The following is a 5,435-nucleotide window of genomic DNA, read 5'->3' as shown; positions in this document are numbered from 1 at the left end:
GATCCAGGCAATTAACCAAAATTTCAAGTCTTGGCAGCTGTTTATTTCCTGAAAGAAGGTGATTATATGACCATGGCAGCCAAATGACAGTGCAGAGAGAGTAGTAAACCTCTCTTAAATTCAAACTCTGAGTAATGAGCTTGTATTTTTATGCACAAGAAAAAGACAGGAAGAAAGATTACTCAGAACTACTCTTGCATACCTTCACAAAATTCCCACTAGCTAGAATAGTAATAAGCTGCAGTTCTCTCACAGCTATTTTCTGTAGCTAAAATAATGCTACGTATGCTCATAAGTCTTCAATACAGAAAAGGTACTATTACCAGTATTACACAGTAACTCATACACAGGCACCCTCAGCAAGGTGAAACCTGTAATCAAGCACTTTTTTTTTCTCCTTCAGACCTCACTCACTGTCTTTAGGTATAAAAAAATTGTTAGTATAACTAAGATAGATACAAGACATACTCTTTCACAATAAGAGCCTTTCCCACACTTTAGCAAGCATACTCAAAGATGTTGTAAATAACGTGGAAACACTATGTCTCAAGCCCTGACAATTTCAGTCCTTGGATATCTCAGTCTATTACAAGTTATATTTTTTCCACTGTTATAAATATGTGAACTGAGGGATTGCTTCTTGTTCAGCCACTTCCAGCAAAACAGAGAGGTTTCAGCCATGGCGGGTTATGAAGTACAAATTAGGAATAACTAAGGTCTTACATTAGAATTATGTGAACATTTAATAGCTTGTAAGTGCTTTGAATTGTGAACCATAGAGCACCTGAAGAACTATCCATCCGCCTACCAAAGACCACTCAGTCATATGAAATCCTGACTGATGTTTTACAAGTAATTTCAGAAATTTCCACATCTGGAATAAAATTTCAAGTGAATCAAGTATTAAGGACTTTTTAAGTTGCAGCTTGTTTGACATTTTTTCAAGCATCTGAAGTGTCTGTTATTAAATGCAGAACTAACACCCACAGTTTGTTTTTTTTAAGAGCCTTTGGTGCTTTGAGTAATAGTGCCAGGGAAGGATTTAAAGAACAGAGTTAGATTGCTAAATGTTACTGTTTAGAGGGTAAACAACCTTATAATGATTTTCAAGTTTAAATGTAGCTCAGTTCAAAGACTAATAAAGATTGTGATACAAGCAGATCATATACTAACCCACACAGTAATTGGTCTTTAATGCATGTGTTGCAGAGGTGCTTTAGAGACTTACAGTCAAAAATAAGACTGCAATACTCTCATAATATTCTATCTTCAAAAGTTACAAGCAGTAGATAGATTGTTAAATATTAAGGAGATAAGAATGAAGAAATAATTGCTTAGGATTAGGGGGGCAAATGCATTGTTTTTCTGTAAATTGGATTTAACAAAAAAAATAGTATTTGACCAGCTAAATTGGGTCAACAATGACCACGATAGTGTGCACATTTAAAAGGATTTAATTTTAAGATTTATCAAGCAAGATCCCGACACTCACAAGAAGATGATGAAGTATGGGACAGTTTTTTTCAGGATTTCCTGGTCTCTGAGAATATAAAAAAGATGGGAATGGCAAAGTACTTGTACTAGAAAAAATGTGTTTCTGTGTGAAGAACAATATCAGGGTACCTTACAGCCAGTAATATTAATTTATTTTCCTCTGCATTGTTCATATATGAGGACGAAAAATTATTAATATTCTTGTCTATCTAGAAAAACATTTAAACATGTCTATTTTTAAATGTTTTCAGTGCCATATTTATATTTTTAGTATATAGAATAATTACTGCAATTTTATGATAACAATTGTTAGCTAGTTGTTAAGAAAATTAATACAAAATTCTTTATATCTTATAATATCACTTGCCCATTTTTTAAATTTTGAAACTGAAGATTAATTTCTGAGTTGAGCCATAATAAATGCAGCATATGTGCGTTGTCTCACTAATTATTATGCTTATGTAAAAATAGATGTACCACATTTATCTTGATTTAAGATAGGAAGATCACAGGTGAGCTTCCTTGCTGTTCCCATGCTTAAACAATGCAGAGAAAATGGCCTGGGATCTAATTTTCCCTCCTTACTGAATTGTGGTCATGACAACCATCTGTACAAGGATAAGCTTTACAGTATTGTCTTGTTCAAGGGTATCATTTTGACATTATGTTGTGTGATACAAAAAGGTAATGGAAAATAATACTGTGCAGTAGTTGGTGCTCTTATCTACATATACTGCTGACTTTACTTCTGGGGTTTGTGTGTTTTGGTTTGCTTGTTTAATATTTATGTGGCCTATGTGGCAAGAGAAGTATATAAACGTAACACCAGCCTTTAAAAATATGTTAACATTCAAGAAAAAGGATATCGGCTAAGGGAAATGCCACTGTTTCTGACTCTTCAAATTCATCCATCTCTATTGGGTATTTACATTTTGAATATGAAATTTAATTTTTTGCTGCTGTGCCAGCAGGGCAAGATAGAATTTTAAAAAGCTAAGACTTTGCTTTTGCTTGTCTTTAGGGTGAGAGCTTGCCTAACAGTATATGGATGAAAATAAATAGAGGTAAAGACAGTGCCAGATTGCTATTCTTTAGGTCCTTTCTGAAACAGAGCTATTAATAAGATGATATGGAATAAAGCTGAACACATCTATTACTAAACAGAATCTGATACATAATCAAAGACTATTTTTTTTCTGAAGCTTCTACACAAGAAAGCCCTTAATGACATTGGAGGGAATGTAATTTAATTTGGCTTCAGTCACTCTGCACCTCAAAGTACATACATAATATGTCTGGAATTGAAAACACAACAGGAGAGATTGCTTAGACTGTACGTTGAAATACTTTTGAGGCAAAAAAAGAAAGTAAGGCAGGAAAGTTCATTCTAAAGTCATGACATAGAGTCTTGCCATATGTTAACAGAAGAAATAATTGATTTTTACTACTAGCACTGAATAGAGAGCAGACAAAGATTCTAGCTTGCTCCAAATCAGATTGATTGCACGTCTTACAGTATAGTAACGGGAATCGTGTTTTTAAACTAAGTTTTTTACTATTGCTGTTGATTTCTTTGCATCGCATGTGCCAGTGAGAACAAGGATCCTCCTTCTGCTGCAAATGCAGGTTTGCTGATTTGAGCATTTTAACTTGGAAACCATTTATAAAGGATCATTTACAGATTTCCAGTAAGATCCCCAACGCTGTAATAATCTGGTCAGGTTGGGCAAAGGAACAATGCAAGTGACTCTTCCAGTGCAAATTTCTCCTCTTAGAGTACAAGTTGTTGAACTTGTCACCTGTGTCTACGTATTCCTCAGCCATTTCATTTACTTGGTCTAGCAGATGGATTGGATCAGCAGGAGTCACACAGTCACTGCTCTAGAAAGGGGTTTCCTGTCAGAAGGAGATTCAGTGACCTGCTAAATCAATTAAAAATAGGATGTTATAGTATGATTTACTAAATTAAGGTGGTGGGGGGCGAGATGTGTATGTGGGAGATAGATGGCTTGGAATCTTTCTAGCCATCAGTGACAGCTGGCCTTAAAGGATTTAGAGTTTAAAACGGTTTTATTTGGTGTTTGGCTATAAGCTCATATTGTACTTCTTGGCTATTACAGGAGAAAGATATTATGTGGAATCTAGGTTGTGGGAGAGTACTGATACCATCAGCTGTTTGTAGTAATAAAGCTAATGGTAACAAGCTTTAGGAGGTACATTCTGCCCTGACCAGTACAATCCCTGAAACAGCAAACTAATCAGTTGATCAAACCCTAATTATTCTTACATATCGTAGAGATTCCTAGTTTCTTTTCATGCTGCCCTCAGACAATGCTGTTCCAGCAGCAGCTCCTAGCTCTGCAACAAGTGGTGCTTTATGGCTAGGATGGGGCCGTGCATCTCTGCAACTCTGCAGTGGGGCTACGCAAACTGCTTTTGGGAGCAATATTCTAAGGACAAGGAGGGCAGAGCCAGCGCACATCTTGCTGGTGAGGAGCTTTTGTGTTGGGTTTGTGGGGGTTTTTTTGGTGGTGGTGCTGGTACTTAAGCCATTTACGTTATAGGGGAGTGATTCTACTTTGAGAAGTTTTCATGTAAGTAATTTCAAAGATATAGCAGGACAAGACTGGTTAAGACCCTCCATGTAGTAAAGTAAGTTGTGAAGGAGGTATAATCACAATTATTGATGTTTAATCATGTTTATTCTGTTGCTGACTAGAAAGTAAACTTGCTTTTTAGCTTAGCTAAATGCTAGTTCTCATGCCACTGTTGTGATTTAAAAATGAAAACTCGCTGCTGTTTGCAGTATGTGAAAATCTGTGAAGAGCAGCCAGGGGCCTTTGTGTTCTGGAAGTCTGTTTTTAGCAGCAGACCTTCATGATTACCAAATAGTGTCTAGTTAGCACATCCAGGGAGAACTACCCCCTAAAACTTGTATTTATCCGGTGACTTATTTTCCGTGGCTTAATCTGTGAGGAAAGGCAGCTTTGAGAACTTGGGCAGTGTGACCCAGTAAGAGTTGGGAATCTGAAATTCACCCTCCAGTCTACCGAATTCAGACGTTCCCCAAGCATCTGTTACATCAGTTGGCGAGATGAGATCCAGTAAATATTTGCATTTCAGTATTGCGCAGAGGCCTGAGCAGTGCCGAGTAACTGCCCTTACGGGGTTAGGGCAAGCCTTTTAACAATGTCACCACTGTATTGGGCAATTCCTGTTTTTCATGGAGACTTGTCCAATACTACGGTCTACGAAACTATCCACAAACCCAGGCTGTTCTCAGTGACAGAAAGTGAAAAGCCTGTTTTGCTTAGCTAATACAGCTACCGCTAAAAACTGAAACTGAGGTTTAGCTCATCTCCCAAAATGGCAGCATCCTGCTGGCCGTCTCTGCAGAGAAACATGCTGCCCAGCCCGCTGCCCAGTGCCCTTGGTACCAACCAACCAGCCGCTGTAGCCCCCGGGGCCGGTACCGGGGCCTGGCCGGCCAGCTATGCGCAAAACCGGGCTCTCCTCCTGCCTTCCCTGGATTATTCCAGAGGCCCGGGCCGACCCACACCGATACGGGGAAATGCGCCACAGCCCCGAGGACGGGCAGGGGACCCGCTAGGGCGGTGGGGCAGGCAGCGCTACCCAGGACCGAGCCACCTCCCCACAGGTGCGGTGGGGAACAATAGCCGCCGGCCAGCGGGGCAGTGCGCTCCCCTCAGTACTGTCGCAACGAGTCCCGGCCGGCGGGCAGGGATCTCTCCCTCACCAAGCACGCCTAAAGTAGTCCCTCTTTGTTCACCAGTGGCGATGGTTTGCATTCACCTGTGTCCTTCCGCCGCGGCGCTCTGCCTCTCCGCCCCCTGGCCCAGGAGCTGCCTGTCGGCGCAGGCGGGGCCCGCCGGGGCGGGGCCGAGGCCCTTTGTGCTCCCAGAATGCAACAGCTTCTCCGC

The sequence above is a fragment of the Numenius arquata genome, chromosome 8, assembly GCF_964106895.1.
Source record: "Numenius arquata chromosome 8, bNumArq3.hap1.1, whole genome shotgun sequence".
Classification (NCBI taxonomy): Eukaryota; Metazoa; Chordata; class Aves; order Charadriiformes; family Scolopacidae; genus Numenius; species Numenius arquata.
Note: the sequence above shows the minus strand (reverse complement) of the source record.